The sequence below is a fragment of the Candoia aspera genome, chromosome 3, assembly GCF_035149785.1.
Source record: "Candoia aspera isolate rCanAsp1 chromosome 3, rCanAsp1.hap2, whole genome shotgun sequence".
Taxonomy (NCBI): domain Eukaryota; kingdom Metazoa; phylum Chordata; class Lepidosauria; order Squamata; family Boidae; genus Candoia; species Candoia aspera.
Window position 1 is genome coordinate 195,734,734 of NC_086155.1, and position 20,460 is coordinate 195,755,193.

Here is a 20,460-nt window from a genome sequence, read left to right on the forward strand (position 1 = left end):
TTACATGGGTGTATCAGCAGGAGCCCATGACTCTCCATGCTAACACATTCTACACCAGCTGCAGCTTCCACTTAACATTTTATGTACGGACCATTTATCATATCAAAACTGAAAAGACAGAAAAGGGTTGGACATTTGTATCATTAAAAGAACAGCAGAAAATTTGACGATTGCCTGAAAGTTCATTTCCTAGCTCTAATTTTTAATAGGAAAGCAGGTGGAACCATACACAGCCAGTGAGCCCTCCATGATGCTCTGATGGGACCAGATGAGATACAAAATATGAGGATTGTGAGAACCACCACCATCTGTAAACGTTGCTGTGAAGCCCAGAACCTGCTTCTCCACCATCAAACAAAAGATGGAGCTCTAACACTATCTGACATTTTATTATCCTTATGCCATGTCATAGAGAAGGGGGGGGGGGTTGGACAGTGAGCACGTGGTCATCCTTGGCTGGTCTCAGAAGTTAAACAGAGTCACTCCTGTTTAGCGTTTGGAGAGGAATTCCAGGGCTTTAGCTAGACTGGAAAGTCATTTTTAAAAAGCTACCCTTCCCAGAAGACAGCAGTAATGTACCATTTCCATATTACTGCCAGGAAAACAGCATGGATTCAATAACTGCTAGTCAGGCTAAACTTGATGTTGTCTTATCTTTACTTTTTATAGAGCACAGAGGGCAAGGAGGTGAACTGCTGTGCAACACTTTGAATTCAATCTCCAAAAGAGGTGTCTGTGTGCTTGGAAGTGAAAAGGCAAACAAACATTTGTTTTTGGAGATTGAACTCAAAGCAGTTCACAGCCCTAAAAGTTCTAAAGCAGTGTTTCTCAACCTTGTGAACTTTAAGATGTGTGGACTTCAACTCCACATACCTTAAAGTTCACAAGGTTGAGAAACACTGCTCTAAAGATTGTAAAGATTCACACTTGAGGAAGAGATAATCAAAGCCAAGCGTTGCTAAAGCATACATGCTGTCTTTCCACATTCGGTTCCTTAAGAATGGCTCACCCATGAAAACACCAGACTTGAAAGCATTGGTCTTTCTATTCTCGTACATTTGCTGTCTGCCAGCTGAAGGATCGAAATGGAACACAATTGGCTGAAGACTGTTCTCCCTTGAAGGAAAGCCTTTGGCAGCCAGAAATAAACACTACTGTACTTCATGTCCCTTACCTGCAAATGCTGTGGCTCTTCGCTGTTCTTCCTGAATCCCATAGCTTTTCCCATCTGTAACAGGAGGCAGGAGGCAAGTATGCCATAAAACCAGTCCTGGTCCACTAAATTTCACTTACTGCCTCAAGGGTGTGCTTAGGGAGAGAGGCAGATGCTTCCTGAGATGCTTGCAAGCAGATGAACGATTGATTGGTTTAATCAATTTATATGGCTGCCCATCTCATGAAACCTGATTCTGGGCTGCTAACCACACATTAAAACAATAAAAGTAATATTAGCAGAATAAAAAACCAGCAGTGGTCACCAAGAATGAACCCAACAGAGCAATAGACAGAAACCTCTCAACAGGCCATCTAACTGCCCAGCCCCCAGGCCCTTGAGCACATCCAGGACTTCAGCACTTCACAGAAAGCCAGCAAGGTTGGGGCCAATCTCATTTCAGGGAATATGATGTCCAAAGGGTAGGTCCTATGACAGAAAAGGTACACTTCTGAGGTCCCATAAGATTACATTCTTTAATTGAAGGGACTCGGAGCATGCTCTTCCTCTTGGACCTACTTCCTTGAGTCACATGTATGCTGGCAAGCCAAAGGTTAAAATTGCATGAAATTAGGGCTGCCCAATCCACATGTTTACTAGATGGTAAGAGCTAAAGATTTCTGTATCTTTCCTATCACTAAGTGGCCATCTGAATTTTTGCAACCTACATCTGGTAGTGCTATATGAAATGCTAATCTTCAATTTTGAGTTCAAAGGAATAATACTGGATTATAAATACCACTCCAAGCCTTATCAGATATCTAGGTTACTCATCATATTATCATCACGGATGGAATCTCATCATCTCTGTCCTTTAACATCTGGAGTCAGATATACGCTTATGTTATCTCTTTATGGAACCAATCATAAAGTTTGGCTTGATGTCATGTGGAACATGGGTTATCTTGGTGCAACATTTTGACTCTGGTGCTGCCAAGTTATAAAACATTCCACCCAGTAATAGATCCAACTGCTGTTTTCAGATTAGTGGGGGCTGACCCCAATGTGCTCTTGATTATATCAGTGCTTCAGGTAGGTGCTGGTCTTGATCCAGCTTCTCAATCCCTGGCTTTGAATGCTGATGAATAAATGCCATGTTCTTATTAGCTGAACTTGGTTACAGTTACAACCATAGATGGCTGGCACCAGATGGGAGAAAGGTGGAGTGTTTTGAAGAAACAATCCAGCGAAGTCAAATAGCAAGAATTGAAATATTTCCTATTGCTAGGATCTGAAAAAATATTGACTGTTCTAAAGACTCAAATGTTTTAGGACGACCCTTGTGGTTTTCTCCACGGCATCTCTCCAACTATTTCTTTTGATGTGTTGCCTGTAGCATCATCAACTTCTGCAAAAAAGGCAAAAAGGGGGGAAAGCACACTCAGAACCCTAACCAGCTAGTTTTTTTGACAGCTAAGAATAAATGGAATGAGAACATGGATCAAAATGATGCATTTATGATACACAGAGTATTGTGACCCACTGGTGAGTGATGTTAGGATTTAGTGGAAACCTCCCCAACATACGCCACAATGAAAAATGGAAGACCCCAGGTATGCTGCTGTAATTCTCTATGAGCAGAGCTGTTCCACCAGTGAAGAATGGTTGGGAACTGCCCAGAGTTCGATATAAGATGGGCAGCTACATAAATGTTTTACATAAATAAATTCTGTACCTGGAATTGAGCTCCACTCCTGGTCATGACATGGCCATGGCCATGGCCATGTAGCTTTGTGGGCAGCCATACGGAAGTGGTTTGTCACTGCTGTTTTCTGAGATTTTTTTCCAGTCTAATCTAGAGTCCTGGGATTTCCTAGTAGTCTTCCATATATGAACGAACTCCCCATTCCCACTTCTTTTTCAGAAGTGGTTTGCCATTGCCTTCTTCCTAGGGCTGAAAGAAAGTGACTGGCCCAGGGTCACCCAGCTGGCTTCGTAAGATTGATTAGGAAATAGCTTGAAGTTTAAATACAAGAATTCCAGCCAGTACTCTACTTTTAAATGAGACATCCCTATAGAGACAAATATATAGGACTTGTGCCGTAGTCATCTCACAACAGAACTACTGCAATGCACTCTACACAGGCTGCCCTTGAAGACCATCCAGAAGCTACAGCTGGTCCAAAATGCAGCAGCATAGGTTGTAATGGGCATACCTTGGTATGTCCATGTGTCTTCACTGCTTCGCAAGCTGCACTGGTGGCCATTTGGCTTCTGGGTGCAATTCAAGGCCCTTGATATAAAACTTATATGTGGTTTATCCAAGAAATCATGGTTAATGTCAGCTCTATTAGATAGACCAGACTAAGGGACAGACACTGGGCTAATCTAAAGCAACTATTAGAACAGCTGTGAGGATTAGCTCCTGCAAACTCACAATATATATGAATCAATAGGGAGGGGTCACCAGTAGAGGCCCACAGAAGTGATCATGCTTTGTATACAGTATAATCCATGTTTGGATTGGAACATCTTTTCTTTAAAATAGTTTCTAGTTATTGTGTGGCTCTGCAGAACATCAAAATATTTTCACTGAAGTGCCTGAGGCAAATTCCTTTGTTGACTTTGCATCCCTAACATTTAGGAACTTAGTAGGTACTTAGTAGGCACAACTGCAAATCCGTTCTACTGAAGTAGCCAGAGAAGAGAAGGGGAAGGGGAAGGATCAGATAGTAGATCTAGAGATGAATTACTCCATGGATAGCCAATGTCTGGCATCTTACCAGGCCTCTACCCCATCATACACCCCACTTTCAGTCCTCCACCCCAGCTCAGCTGCAACAGCGCTGGTCCATGATGACTGTTGCCACAGCCATTATGAGGATCAAGTCTAAAGTGGAACATTAGAAACAGCATCATTGTTGTAAGGAGTGGAAAAAGAGGACGGCTGTGGAAGGGAACAGAAATGGGCAGCCATGCTGGGAAGGGTGCTTGGAGCAGAAGCAGCCTGAAATCTGGTGGAAACAAAATAATGGTTGCTCTACACAGCCCAATTAGTGGGAGATCAGCCGCTCCCTTTTACTTCCCTGTGCTGAGCGGGGTCTTGGGATAGGAAGTAGAAAGCAACTGGGAAGACTGGACGTTTCAAGCGACCGTAGTGGGAGTGGCAGGCAAACGAGAGGCCAATCAGCTTGACTTCCCTGAAGGCTTTACATGCAGGCCCTACCGTTAGGCAAAAAGAAATAGGACAACTTTAATACGTTGTTTGAAGAAGCAGCTGCTTCATCACTCCTGCAGCAAATGATCTCTAGAGGGACTTGCCACCCTACTGGCTGTCCTATGAGGGTTTTCAGAGCAAACATGGGGCAACTCTGGGGGCAATTGACACAGGCGGCTGCTACAGCCACATCGCAGTGCGTTGGACGTCTCTACTTGCAGGAAAAAAATATCCCATTTTTTTTTCTCCACCAGTTTTCTTCACTCTGATCAAAGATAAAACTTCTGAAATTTTTTCAAAGAGAAGAATTTCAGAGAAATGTGCATGGTTTGAATACAATGTTCTTACAGCTATTTAGTGATGCCTTGGGGGTTTCTGCTGTTGACAGTATTATGGGGAAGTCCTGCCCTTGAGAAATTGATAGGACATGTCTCCCTCTCTCCCATACTTTTAAATCTTTGATTGTACAATCTCTGTTGCATTATCGTGTTTACTATTTATTATACTTTGTTGTTGTTTATTCGTTCAGTCGCTTCTGACTCTTTGTGACTTCATGGACCAGCCCACGCCAGAGCTTCCTGTCGGTCGTTGACACCCCCAGCTCCCCCAGGGACGAGTCTGTCACCTCTAGAATATCATCCATCCATCTTGCCCTTGGTCAGCCCCTCTTCCTTCTGCCCTCCACTCTCCCTAACATCATCATCTTCTCCAGGGTGTCCTGTCTTCTCATTATGTGGCCAAAGTATTTCAGTTTTGCCTTTAATATCATTCCCTCAAGTGAGCAGTTTGGCTTTATTTCCTGGAGTATGGACTGGTTTGATCTTCTTGCAGTCCAAGGCACTCTCAGAATTTTCCTCCAACATTATTATACTTTGGTGTTATATAATAATTACAAAAACTAAAGTTATGCGGGGGTTGGGGCTAGGCATAATTTTTAAAAACCAGCCACCCTCCAAAGACTCAAATAGACCACAGATAATGACTGCATGAGCTGGCAAGCCTAGCTATGATAGCTAGCCAACAGGTGGTCTTTTGGTTATACTGTACTTACCCTTATGGTCTGCCTCCTTGGATTTCCCCCCAAACCTACCTTTTATGGCAGGGGTAGTCAATTTATTTATTTATTTAAGCCTCCAAGAGTCAAGCTGGTGATGCAGTCATGTCCTCTGAGTAGACAAGGCCAAACGTTTGGTCTTTTTTATTTTCAGTAGATTAAAAACAACATTGCAATGTTAAGCCTAGCAGGAATTTACTATTTATTTTAGCTATTTTGGAAGCACACACAGACATACCCATACCCTTGCATACATATAAATCATGCTTCCTAAAATTGCTCTTTTGCTGTGATTTTGGTAACGTACCTGGGGAGGGGTTTAGGGTTGCAAAAAGTGTCTGGAGGCTGCTCAAATCCTGAAAAGGAGATGACTTCTGAACTTCAGTAACTGTGGACAGAATAATTGGCATGCAGGCTATACCTGATAACCTCCTGAAACCTGTCTTTTAGTTTCCTGAGATCTTCTTCCCCTCCAAAAGGGTCTTCAGTTTTGATCCCTCATTCTCAGGCATTTTCAAATTTCTTTACAATGGCCGTGTTGATGGGGGATTTGAAGAGCTAAATGCTGACGCATCCTGAAGGCACCAGATTGTGGAAGGCTGAACTAGCACACACATTGCTCATTTCAAACAACATGGTTCAAGATCATTAGCACTTTAGAACTACTGCATTCAGTGGGAACAGAAAGTCTATTTTGTTTACCATCCTGTCTGTATCCAACAACCAGGGTGTTGTTGTCATTGTCCAGGCAAAATACTTGGTTCTTTATTGCTGTTTCTGATTTATAATTGACTGAGAATACAGCCAAGTTGTATCAACCATCAGCCAAGGAGTGTGCTTTTCTTTTCATTTTTGAAATCAGAAGACTGTTTTCTTTTGCATGAGCTATTTATCGTGGCAGCGGGTGCTAAGTCCTATCCCTGTGAAATGGCTGGCACTCTTCTGATCCCATAAAACAATATTGGAATGTATAGAATCACAGCATTCTTAAGTCCAGCCCTTTGTTATGGCAAGAAGTCATCAACTTAAGTCTTCTTTGTTTCATACAGTTCTAGTTTGGAACAAAGTTGTCGAATATTCCTGCCTCACTGTTTATACTGTGGGTTAATGTGGGTTAATGGCTCCTAGGAATTTGCCATCTTTAGTTCTGGATGGGGTTGCACTGCCCCAGACAGACCCGGTATGTAACTTGGGGGTCCTTCTGGACTCACAACTCCTTCATGTTGTATGCCAGTTACACCCCTTCCTGGAGCGAGAGGCCCTTTGAACGGTCACTTATGCCCTGGTCATCTCCCATATAGACTACTGTAATGTGCTGTACATGGGGCTACCCTTGAAGAGTATTCAGAAGCTACAGCTGGTGCAAAATGCAGCCGCGTGGGTGATTTTGGGTGCTTCAAGATCAGCACATATAACTCCTTTGCTCCATGAGCTGCGTTGGGTTCCAGTTTGCTTCCGGGTCCAATTCAAGGTGTTGGCTATCACCTTTAAAGCACTACATGGCAGGGGGCCAGGCTACCTAAGGGACCGTCTCATCCCTGTTACATCAACCCATCCCACGCGGTCATGCAGAAAGGGCATGCTATGGACCTCATCTGCAAGAGAATTCCATCTGCCGGGGTCCAGGAGGTGGGCCTTCTCTGCAGCAGCTCCCGCCCTTTGGAACATCCTTCCCCCGGAAGTGAGGTTAGCCCCCTCCCTCCTGGTCTTCAGAAAACAGCTGAAGACCTGGTTCTGCTATCAGGCTTGGAGTGGGGAGAGGAAGAGCCATTCTTGGGGCTGGTTGGTTCCCTAGTCCTACTGGGACCGGTCTTATCCCCTTATGGGTGGTAGATCTACCATCATTTGGATTTGACTGTATTTTATATATTTATTGATGACTGGTATTATTTATGATTTTATTGAATTTTAAATTGTTTTTATTATGAACCACACAGGGTCCCCCATGTGGGGGACATGGGCAGTCATAGAAATATGATTAAGGAATTACTTTTAAACAAGCAATGCGCAGAAGTGCAAGAAGACAATAGAATAGGAAGGACAAGAGACCTCTTCCAGAAAATTAGAAACATCGGAGGTAAATTCCAGGCCAAAATGGGTATGATCAAAAACAAAGATGGCAAGGACCTAACAGAAGAAGAAGAGATCAAGAAAAGGTGGCAAGAATATACAGAAGACCTGTATAGGAAGGATAACAATATCGGGTGGTGGTCAGTGAGCTAGAGCCAGACATCCTGAAGAGTGAGGTTGAATGGGCCTTAAGAAGCATTGCTAATAACAAGGCAGCAGGAGACGACGGCATCCCAGCTGAACTGTTCAAAATCTTGCGAGATGATGCTGTCAAGGTAATGCATGCTATATGCCAGCAAATTTGGAAAACACAAGAATGGCCATCAGATTGGAAAAAATCAACTTATATCCCCATACCAAAAAAGGGAAACACTAAAGAATGTTCAAACTATCGAACAGTGGTGTCCTGACTCCCAGGAAACGCTCTGAGACATGGAACTGGTCTCTAATGTTTTATTGCTAATACATAACAGTAATCCTAACAAACTAAACAAACGTGGGAAAACCCAGCCATATAAACCCCGCAGGTTAAGGCGGTCCCAATCTGTGCCTCTTGGAATGGCTCACCAATTCCTCAGTGCTACGCATGCACTTAACAGTCTGGAAGGGAGCCCCCTGCTCGCCATCCTTACTCATGACATCTGGCACTCATTTCACATGCCAGTAAGGTAAGGCTCAAGATTCCTGCAAGGTAGACTTCAGCAATTCATGGAGCAAGAATTGCCAGATGTACAAGCTAGGTTTAGAAAAGGCAGAGGAACTAGGGACCAAATTGCCAATATCCGCTGGATAATGGAAAAAGCCAGGGAGTTCCAGAAAAACATCTATTTCTGTTTTATTGACTATTCTAAAGCCTTTGACTGTGTGGACCATAAAAAACTGTGGCAAGTTCTTAGTGGTATGGGGATACCAAGTCATCTTGTCTGCCTCCTGAAGAATCTGTATAACGAACAAGTAGCAACAGTAAGAACAGACCACGGAACAACGGACTGGTTTAAGATTGGGAAAGGAGTACGGCAGGGCTGTATATTCTCACCCTACCTATTCAACTTGTACGCAGAACACATCATGCGACGTGCTGGGCTTGAGGAATCCAAGGCTGGAGTTAAAATCCCTGGAAGAAACATTAACAATCTCAGATATGCAGATGATACCACTTTGATGGCTGAAAGTGAAGAGGAACTGAGGAGCCTTATGATGAAGGTGAAAGAAGAAAGTGCAAAAGCTGGCTTGCAGCTAAACCTGAAAAAAACCAAGATTATGGCAACCAGCTTGATTGATAACTGGCAAATAGAGGGAGAAAATGTAGAAGCAGTGAAAGACTTTGTATTTCTCAGTGTGAAGATTACTGCAGATGCTGACTGCAGTCAGGAAATCAGAAGACGCTTAATCCTTGGGAGAGGAGCAATGACAAATCTCGATAAAATAGTTAAGAGCAGAGACATCACACTGACAACAAAGGTCCGCATAGTTAAAGCAATGATGTTCCCCGTAGTAACATATGGCTGCGAGAGCTGGACCATAAGGAAGGCTGAGAGAAGGAAGATCGATGCTTTGGAACTGTGGTGTTGGAGGAAAATTCTGAGTGCCTTGGACTGCAAGAAGATCAAACCAGTCCACACTCCAGGAAATAAAGCCAGACTGCTCACTTGAGGGAATGATATTAAAGGCAAAACTGAAATACTTTGGCCACATAATGAGAAGACAGGACACCCTGGAGAAGATGCTGATGCTAGGGAGAGTGGAGGGCAAAAGGAAGAGGGGCCGACCAAGGGCAAGGTGGATGGATGACAGTCTAGAGGTGATGGGCCCGTCCCTGGGGGAGCTGGGGGTGTTGACGACCGACACGAAACTCTGGCGTGGGCTGGTCCATGAAGTCACAAAGAGTCGGAAGCGACTAAACGAATAAACAACAACAACAAAGAAATATGATAAATAAATAAATACTCATTCTAGAAATGGCTAATAGCAGGCTTCACAAATCTTGTTGCATCAGTTTGACATGATGCATGAGATTGGAACTAAGGATCCCATTCAATCTAGTTATGCATAAATCGAAGCCTTTTTTGTCTGAACCGGATCAGATTTTGGAATCAATCCAATCTGAACATTTAAATTGACAGAGCAATTTGATCTGGACTTTTGAAGTGATCTGAACATTCAAAAAGATTTGGGCTCATTTTTGGCATAGGCCTTGACTGAAGGGCAGTTTTATACACCAGAGGTAAGCAACCTTTTACCCTACTAGTGGTACTGGGTGGAAAATTATGGACTACATACACAGGTCCACACAATGCCTATCTTTGCACACATGCATAATGTTGCCACCTTTTCCCATCAAACTGAAGAGATCACTGTTTCTTAGCATTAATCAGCCATGGGAAACAGCAATCTTAATTGGGATTCCTCATGGAATTAGGACTTTTAACTTCTCTACCTAACCGTCCTTATGAAGAAGCCATGGCTTGCTTGCTTCTTCCTAGAAAAACCACCTCCTGCTTGGCCTCTTTCCCAACACAATCAGGGCAGCCAGAGCAATCCACTGATTCTCTGGGGTTCATTTGCAAATATAAAAGACTGCACTGTTAGACCTATGCTCCATGCCTTCCAATATGGAATTAATTAATCCCATATATTAGCTGGTAGTTCCCAATTAAGAGGCAATAAATGCCATGGCTTTCCATTTTTAATTAGGATTTAGTTCTTCTGGAAAGAAGTCATAGGAGAAAGGCAGTGTTTTTCTGATACTGGAAAAATGGTTTTTCACTTCTGTTTTTGCTCTACAAATTTGTTTGTTTATTCCATTTCTATGGCTGCCCAGTTTAAAATTACTCTGGGCATCTTACAAGACACTAAAAACCAGATAAAACATCAACCCTCAAATCCTCAAAACAAGAAGATCTGCAACTGTCTTCATGGCTGTTAACCCTACAGAATAGAGAAAAGGAGGAAAAATCATTGTCCTATTCTAAACTGCCATAGGTCCTGCAACAACAGCTACAAAATGTTTATCTCCACTCCACACTACTACAGGGCAGCAAAATAAATTAGTGCACATCCCCATCTGCCTCCTTACTTCATGGTGAGTTTGGTTAGCTACAAAAAAATCCCAAAAATTGCAATTGGGATGAGGAGCTGAAAAGCTGTCAGACCATCAAGTTGTTTTTCCCCTTGAAAGACCTTCTACAGCCCAGGGACTGGAGGCAATGAATAGCAAGAGTTTCCACAAATGGGGTAATGGCCCACCCATTTTGAACTGCACCATCTCAAAAAATAAAGCAGCTTCGTAGTAGCTTTAAGTAGACAGTTGCTGAGCTAGGAAAGAATGTCAGCTCAATTGCTGAACAGGGACAACCTTGTGTGATTACAGGAGAATGAAATCAATCCCCTCATGACACAAACACCAGATTTTTAGATACACATGTAAGGTTAATATACAGGTCTATAGTAATACAGATAACATGAGGGGAACCCGTGGTACTAGTTCACAAAGTATCTTTTGTTCATTATAGCTTTACTTCAATCTCCCAACATATTTTATGGATCTATTTCACCACTGATTCAGTCCTAGATCCAAATTCTAACAAGTTCCATTTTTAAATGTCAATATTGGAGCCAAATTTTCACCAAAGGGAGAGAAAAGAAGGTCCGCAGGAACCTGTTCTTATACCACATCAGACGCAGTTAATTTTCTTGAAACATTTCCGGCTTAAGGTGTTAAACAGGTGGCACTACCATTTTAGGCCTGAAAATGTTGGTCATTTCCTTTCAATCTTTCATCATCTGATGCATCATGCCCTAAGCATTTTTGTGGGGAGAAACAGTTACTGAATGCTTCTGCATTTTAAAAAAAACCCAAATTCCTGTTATTTATATTTTACACGTCCCAAACCTAACAAGTATTTATTTCCATAGGAACAGGCCAGTAACAAAACACAAAGACTGCAATCCTGCATCTAGTCAAAAATGCTGAACAGAATAAACAGACCCACAGACTCCCTATTAGCGATTTATTTCCAAGCACATTCGGTCCTTGTGGTTCAAGGTTGCTACAAAATATTTCATCCATAAAGCTTGACATGTTGAGCTGTGGAATTCAGTGCATTTTTTTCCCCACTGACTTTGATCTATTTAGCCATTCCTGTGCCAAAGTTGTCACACTCAACCATAGATTCCATAAAACCAGCAAGTTCTGTCCTGGGCTTAGAACCATAGAACCTGAGAATTGGAAGGGGCCATTGAATCAGGAACTCTGGGTCATTGATTCCACTGTCAAATTTACTCTTGTCATGTCACAATAAGACATGGTATGCTATGACACTTGGTCCAGCCAAAGCTGGAATGGACATGGGGGACATAAGCAGGCTAATTCCCCTCTGCTCTGATCCAAGAAGAGGCTAGAACTGTCCTAACAGTCAGGAATCACGCTGAGATGAGGAATAAGTCTCTAGTGTTTATTACTGCTACATAAGACAGAAAATCCTAACAAACTGAAGAAGCGTGGGAAAAACCCAGACAGATAAACCCCAGAGGTTAAGGCGGGCCTGATCTGTGTCTCTTTGAATGGCTGCTTAACTCCTCAGTACTATGCATGCGTTTTCCCCCCTGGATCGAGGCCCCCTCCTGCTCGCCATCAGTACTCATGACAAGAACCTATTTTTAAGAGCTTAGCTTTCCCCCATTACAAATCTGGTTCTATGAATGGTGTTTGTAGTTCGATGATGTTATATCATTTCATATGGTTATTATTTATGGATTAGGTCTTGTATTTTATGGATTTAAGTGTATTTTTATAATTGCTAGATTTTAATGCTGATATTGTCTTGTTAAATGCCCATAGCTGGTTTTATCTGGAACAGACAAGTTCTAAATATGACAAATACATAAACTGTGGCACGTTGTGTAAGCAGATATAGGAACTGCAGCTGCATGAGACTGGTCCGGGGAGAATTGCTCAGGCAGGGCGATAGATGTGGTGCTCCTGCATGAATCCTCAGAGCTAATAAAAATCCCAGCTATGGCCTGGGGATGAAATGAAGACAACATCATGAGAACTTGCTAGAAAAGAGTAGTTACCAGGGCATCTTGTGTCTTAATTAAGAGCAAGCAAGAGACAGTCTCTGATATTAATAAGGAAGGTGGTATACAGAAGAACTCTATTATAATGTCACTTATTATGCTATGAAAGCACTCTCTGAATTTATAAATTGCAGTAAGCCATGATTTAGTCACTCTGCTGAATTAGTCACAATAGGTTGGGTTCATGCATTATGCCAAATACAAAGAAGCCATAATATGGATTGGCACTAGGTGAACCTGGTTTGTTTGTCCATCCAAGCTAGCATTCTCTACCATGGCAATCATCTGACAAAATCCCAATTAGAGACAGTTTCAATGTGCTGGTTCCTATCTACTGGGCACTGATCTTGGGACTTTCTCTATGAAGTTGTACAATTAGAAAAGAATTGGTTTGTCCTTAATGGGGTTCTGGTCAATCTTTTCCTTTGTGTGTGTGAGAGAGTAAGAGATAGAAAAACAAAGAAAAAAAAACAGAGAATGGCTCACAGTTTTTCTTATGAGAAATTCTGGACCTATGTGATCATTTTACTGTTAAGCTGGTGATTTAAATAACTAAGAAGGGTGGAGAAGATATAATAAGAGACTTTAATTCACTATGACATTATGTGCACATTCCTTTGGTATGTGGAAGGAATAAATATTTAAAGAGGCAACCCCTAAATACAAAAGCAGAATACAACATCTGGGCCCAACTTGGCTGTACATACCAGGAACAAAACACCTTCTGGCATGTCTTTAAGGGGAAAAGGGAACATTCTTGATGAGCAATATATGTAATGGAATGTGGGAAAGACCTTGGGAGACTGGGTGAAGAGATGCTGCCAAGGGAATGGTCAGATAAGAGACAGCATAGCCTGCAGCTGGAAATTGGCCAGGGTAAGAGGCTCAGAAGAGACCCTCCCTAGGTTCTCAGGCTGTAAAGGAGATGGGAGGAGAGATGTACTTTCAGACCTGCAAGATATTTTGGTGGTTTTCTTCACTTTCCAAAGTGTTCATCCAACCAGGAGGTGACTAAGGCATGAGTTACCATGAGGAAGGCCTTCTGACTTAGCAATGGGTGCAATTGGTGCACAAGGTGAACCTCTACAAATATCCTCTTTGAGCAGAAGCTGCAAGTCTAGGAGGACCCCCACCCCAAATTGTGCACCAACTCTTTCTGGGAGAATGCAACCTCATTCAGAGATAAAAGATGAGAAATCTCCATATTGGGAGGATCTCAGAACCTACGATCACTTAGTCTTAGCAGAGTTGAGTTGAAGCTTGTTCTTCCCCATCCATGAACTCCAGAGCAGCCTCCAAATCCAGCACCCAGAGATGGCAGACTGAAGTCCCCCTGACCAGCCATGGATTTAAGCAGCATTCCCCCATCTTCAATTGTTTAAAATAAAAATCCAAGGGCCTTCTATCTCTTTTAGGAAGGAATATACAGTACTCCTCCAAGAGAGCCACACAAATAAAATTCTCATCCCTCCCTATTCACCTGTCTCTCTGGTAAAAATGTGCCTTGCACAAAACAAACCCACACATTCTACCAATTTTTTATAGCATAAAATGTAAAATGGCATCCACCGTTAAGCTCCAAATTAAGCATGTGAAGTTCAACTGAAATATGCAGCAAAGACCTACATGTGCCCAGAGCTATTTTTAAGGAGATCTGTTGGTCTTGGCATAACAATACATTCCAGAAATAGTCCTTTGTTCCTATCAAAGCCAAGACAATTCCACTGCCTGCTTGTCTTCCTTTCAATTTTTTCCCTTCCTTAATATTTCTGCCCAAATGTGGTTGTTCACATAGTCTTGATTTACAGTCAACAAGTGTTAGATAAAAACCACACAGAGGAGAGCCAGGATGTCTTCTTGCAAATCACAGTGATTTTTATTAAAAGTTGAAGGTCCAGAGATACAGGGGCAGCTCCAATGCCGCATTCAACTGAACCAAATTTTGGCCAGCATAAATCACATTCTTTCTAAATGATAAGCATCCCTCTTTTTTCCTACCAACAATTCCTAACTGCTCCATCTCTGGAAAATTCCCAGCATTCTTGACCAAATTGAGAAACCTGAACTTACAGGTTTGGGGACAATACACAGAAAAACGTACACTTAATTGAAGTGTGTAGAGCCGTGTTTCTCAACCTTGGCCGCTTTAAGTTGTGTGGACTTCAACTCCCAGAATTCCCTAGCCAGCATGGCTGGTTGGGGGATTCTGGGAGTTGAAGCCCACACATCTTAAAGTTGCCAAGATTGAGAAACACTGGTGTAAGGAATCTAGGGAGGGGAAAGGATGGTGAGATGACCACAGGAAAGGATTTCCAACAACAAAAATCTCTCCAAACATCAAAACAAGTGTGGGCAACCTCTGTTCTGCAGGCCACATACAAGCCCCTCCCATCCTATTTGGCACTCCAAAGCACACCAAGGTCACATCCCAACTTTCAGTAGAAAATGGTTAATTTTCAACAGTGAAATCCAACCTGATAGGCTTGCTAATCCGCTGCAAGATAAAATGTACCCAAGCCTCCTTCAAAACCCTGAAAATGGAACAAAATCACACAGTGGAAATTCAGCAGCACAATAACCAAATTTTGACAGTGTGATTTCTGGTCCCAAATCACAAAATACCTTTGGAAATGGGTGCACTAAACCTCAAGAAGCAAAACACTCCAATTTCCATCCTGCTTCAGACCACTCCCTCCAGAACCCTTAAAAAGAGGAAAAAATATTCAGAATTTAAGGTCTAAATGGAATTTTTATCTGATCTTGCAAAGCATTTTTTAAAGGTTAATTATGGCATTCTGGAATAAAGGTCAACCTTGCTTCTTTACGTCTCTCTCAAAATTCATTACATTTAATAAAAAGGTTTGGAAAGTGCTGAAATATTTATTTTAGGCACAAAGCAATACATTTCAGAGTTCAAGAAAATTCCTAAACCAGGATACATACATTTTGGTCTCTAATCCTTTGGTACAGCTTGATTCATCTCCACAAGTTCACAAGCTATGGATGGAAACAGAATAAGGAAGCAGCTATTCACTTCTGGATCTAAGTTAGGTTCAGGTAGGGTAAAGCCATGGGGTAGCTTGGAACTCACCAGGAATCTCATCAACTACTTTGGGGTTTCTACTTTTTTCCCAACAATAGGAAACTTTTAAGAAGAGCAGGAAATGAAAAGCATTTTGCAAGTCCTCATCAGTTGATGCCTGGCGCCATTTTTTATTATGAGAAGAAAGCAGGTATTGAAAGATATTTGTTTTTCTGATGTTTGCAATCATCCCAAAGTCTTGCAAGATCATTTTAACTGTGGTGGATGAAAGGGGGGAAATGAATTGGCAATTGAAATTCTGTTTGAATGCCTATGAAATTTTGTTTAAAGATTATAGCAGCATCCGCTTTATCTCCAATGTTCTCTAGATAGAAACCAAAATGAGGGAGGGAGGGAAGGAGGGAGGTAAGTTTCATACACTTGAGCTAAGTAACAAACCATAATCATACATAAGTTAACCTATGATTAACAGATCCATGGTTTACTGAATAAATCCAGTTGTTTACTGAATAAATCCTGGTTTGCAGGACAGTCACCAAGCAACCATATTTTACTGCAGCATGTTGTGCAAACCCAGACACAAACAGGTTCACATTTTGTACTAATATTACTTTCTTAACCATGATTAGTTGAATAAGCCACAATTGGCTAGACTCACTCATAACTCTAAGCCATAAACCATGGTTTATTAGTCAGAGCAGCTAGGTTCACCCTGCATGTAAGTCATAATATGTCTTCTTTTGTTTTAACTTAGCATGCCATGTGAAAACGCAGCCATAGTATGATGCATCTGACCGAAGCTTCACACAAACATTCTCAAACTTTGTGGTGCCAGAGACCCCTGGAATGGTCTCTGGCACCATTTTGTGTCACACAATTTGTGTGACACCTTTCCCCCATTAATAAAATTATTTTTTTATTTATTTGTGTCAGAAGCATCACAGTTAGAATAAGGCATACTATAAAACATAGAATTTAAAATGTAAAATATAAAAGTTAAAATATATAAAAGATAAACAGATCTTGCCCAGAAACTGGCAACATTAATTGCGTTCTGTTACGCTGTCGTGAGGTCCTCAAATGTGCATTGATCAGGGCACAAAGGACAAGTGTACATATGTGTTGTTGTCTGCATGTCTCCACAGTCACAAAGGGCAGGGGCCACTGGATAGCCCCATTTGTTCAGAGTATCTCTGGATCTTGTTATGCCCATGCGCAGTCTGTTCAGTGATTTCCAAACTTCCCAACTTTCGCCAGACCCAGGGGCCAGCTCCTCTGCTGTTTCCATCCTGGTTGGTTCTTTGTAGCTTTCCGTAGGTCCACTCTACTTTTAAATTCATCAAAATCTTCCGTCAATCTAAGGAAAATTTTCCTGGATTTTAGTCTCTGAATAGCTGATTGTAGGCCATAAAGAGCGTGTTGTTTGGAGTCCCTTTTGGGAGATGGGCGGTGATAAATTTGATTAATAAATAAATAAATAAATATTGATGATTTTCTATTTACGCCTGCCCAGTTTGGTATAAATAAAATTAGTAATATCATTGCAGTTAGCAATGAGCAAGAAATGAAGATATCACTTCCTTTTATTAATCATTTTAAAAATCTGTATCAAATAAAATTGTTACAGAACCTTCCCACTTTATAAAGAAATCCTGTTTATTGTCAATAAGCAAGAAAGCAATCAAATTTCAAACAGTATTTTTAATGGAAAGGGTAAGTTAGATCAGATTTATTTATATAATTCCTGAAATATGAGTTTTACTTTTTGAGACAGCCACTCTCATTCCTCATTCCACATTTATTTTGGATCGCTATTTGCTTTTTACAGGAAGAATGGTAGAAAATCCTGGCTTGTCTAGGTAGAGGACTACATTCTGACTGTGATCCAGCTCTGCATGTAGAAGCCATTGATATACACTACAGCCGTGTTTCTCAGCCTTGGCCGCTTGAAGCTGTGTGGACTTCAACTCCCAGAATTCCCCAGCCAGCATTACAGGCTTCACTTGGAAAGGCCAGATGCCCATCAGCCTTGCCCATACAAAGCCAAAGCCCTGTCAATCCTCATTCCCACTCTGTCTGAACAAGCTGCCGGCTAGCTCATCCAGGCAGAGCAGGAATGAGGTCTACCAGCAGTCCAGCTTTGATTGCAGAAGTCACTGGGCTTCTTCAGTCAAAGGAAAAGCCCTGCCAGACCATGCTTGGAATTTCTTCTCCACTTTGTTTGGACAAGCCAACAGGTAGTTTGTCCAAGCAGGGTGGGTGTGAGTTTGGATAGCATCCAGCTATGTGCCCAAACCCCAGAGGTTGCACCACCCTCTTCAAATTTTCTCTCACTCAGTGTGAGATCTCCTGGGTGAGCCCCACCATCACACGTCCACGTTGCTCCCTCTTTCTCTTCCTGTTATTTCAGCTGCTGAATGCTGAGGAATGGCTTCCAGCCTTTCCTTTCCTTTCCCTCCACAGGATCCATTCCATCCTGTATTCTATGCAGATCATGAGAGGTGATCTCCTTGTTCCAGATGTTATAACCGGAAGCTGAATATCTTTTGTTCCGCTTACCCCATCTACTGGGTGACTGCTCAGCCGTGTGCCCTCGCCTATAGCAGCAATGAGGCACTCCAGAATAATCACCCTTTGGCTAATTTCATGCGACCATCACCCTAATTCCAAAGCCCTTCTGCAAGAGATCCATTTTGCTTATTTATTTGCAGGGCTTATAGGTGGCTCCAATCTATCAACTGAGGGGTAACCTCTGTTAAAAGGAATCCTTCCAGCTAAGTGGCAGCATTTAGCCAGCCTTGACTTGTTTGATGGAAGCAGCACAGGAGGAGCAGTGGAAAGGAAAGGGAAAGGGAAAGGAAAAGGAAAAGGAAAAGAAAAAGAGGGAGGGAGGGAGGGAGGAGAGGAGGAAGGAGGAAGGAGGGAGGGAGCTCAGCCAATCTTAAGAAGCTATTCAGGATCAGATCTGGTTAGACCTTGGATGGGATTAGGTGCTGCTGCCAGTTAGCAGCTCCCTCTGATCACTGCCGAAAATAGGTGGTGCAATTTCTCCCCATTTTGAGGCAGGAAACATGAATACTTCAGTGCAAATCCTCAGTTAGCTTAAGAACATCCTTAAAGCACTTCTCTAAAGCCAAGAGAAAAAGTATGGGTAGCTCTCGCTTAATGACCACTTGGTCAGTGACCGTTTGAAGTTATGATGGCACTGAACAAGTGGGACTTACAACCAGTCCTCGAAGTTCCCACCGTTGTGATCACGTGGTTGCAATTTGGGCACTTGGCAACCGGTGCACCGTTATGACAGCTGCAGCATCCCACATCATGTGATCACCATTTGCTACCTTCTCTGCAAGCTTCCAACAAGCAAAGTTAATGGGGAAGCTGGCAGGAGGTCACAAACATTGACCATGTGATGTGCTTAACGATGGCATGGGATTCACTTAACAACAGCAACTGGAAACTGTTGTTTTAAGTCAGCGCAATCACGTCACACTTTATGACATCACTTAGCGACAGAGTTGCTGGCTCCAATTACCGTCATCAAGCAAGGACAACCTGTACACTTCCCCTACACAATTTGTATCATTATCCTCCCGATTGTGACCCCTGGATTCCCAAGCATGTTAACTGCATCCCTGACCACCAAATAGTTGCTCAGCCCTAGGTATAGTAAGTTGTGTTGCACAAACCAAATGTGATTTATTTAATGAATCAATTGTTTTGTGCAAAATGTGAATTTGCTCTATGATTTGCTGGCTGTTTCAGCCATTGGCTATGTTGGGTTGGGATGGGCAAAATATAATGTAGCTAACTTGGTTTGGATTTAGTGAGATATGTAAACCCAGTCTTCTGGCTTGAACATCATGGTTGATGATTTCATTGAGGTAAAGCAGGTCACAATGTAGGGTTATCAAATGTGAGTGTAAAATACTAGGTTCCAGCAAATAGCTCGTTTTTCTATCATATGAAGAGAGATTCCTGTGTTGGTTATCTTTTACTCCTGGAGAAAGCTAACAAATAAGTAAATTTCCTGGTTGCCTTTGCTCCACGTTACTTTATACAGCTTCCTGGGCAATATCATTTTTTCAGAGCATGGAATACAGTTTTCACGTTTTTTCCCAATCCTTTTTAGGGGAAAGCCATCAGTAAAATGACAAACATTCCAGAAATAATTAGCAAGGACTTGAGCTTGAGAGCCAGTTTGGTGTAGTGGTTAAAAGTGCCAGGCTATAAACCAGGAAAGGGTGAGTTCTAGTCCATTCATGGGCATGGCATGAAAGCCAGCTGGGGGACTTCAGGCTGCTTGCTCTCTCTGAGCCCACCCCATCCCACAGGGTGGTGGTTGCGGGGAAAATGGTAAGTGTGAACATTATATGCACTATCTTAAGTTGCACAAATAAAGGTGGGGTGTACATCTAATAATCAATGGACCCAGGGGACCTCTCTGTTATCTTCCAAGAAATCAAGTTGATTTAACTTAGATATGGTTACCGTGTTTGGGCTGCAAAAATCCATATAAACATTAGAGGGCAGCAAAAAGTTAAGAAATTTCTGTATCCCCAAGATCCTATCTCATGATCAGCTGGATGTTTGCAGCCCAGCTATTGTCCCACATTTTATGCCAGTTTTCGCACTGGAATAAATGTATCATTCCTTCCATAAGTGCTGAGGCTGGGTTGTCACATTATGCTGAGCCACACTTTCAGAAACCATGGTTTGTTGACAGAATGAACTAAGCCAAAGCTAAACAAACTTAAGAGTGGCTTAGAGTTATGTATCAGTCCAGCCTTACGTTAAACATACATTAGCTGTGTAAAGCGTTTCTTCAAAGAGTTTGCATGGGG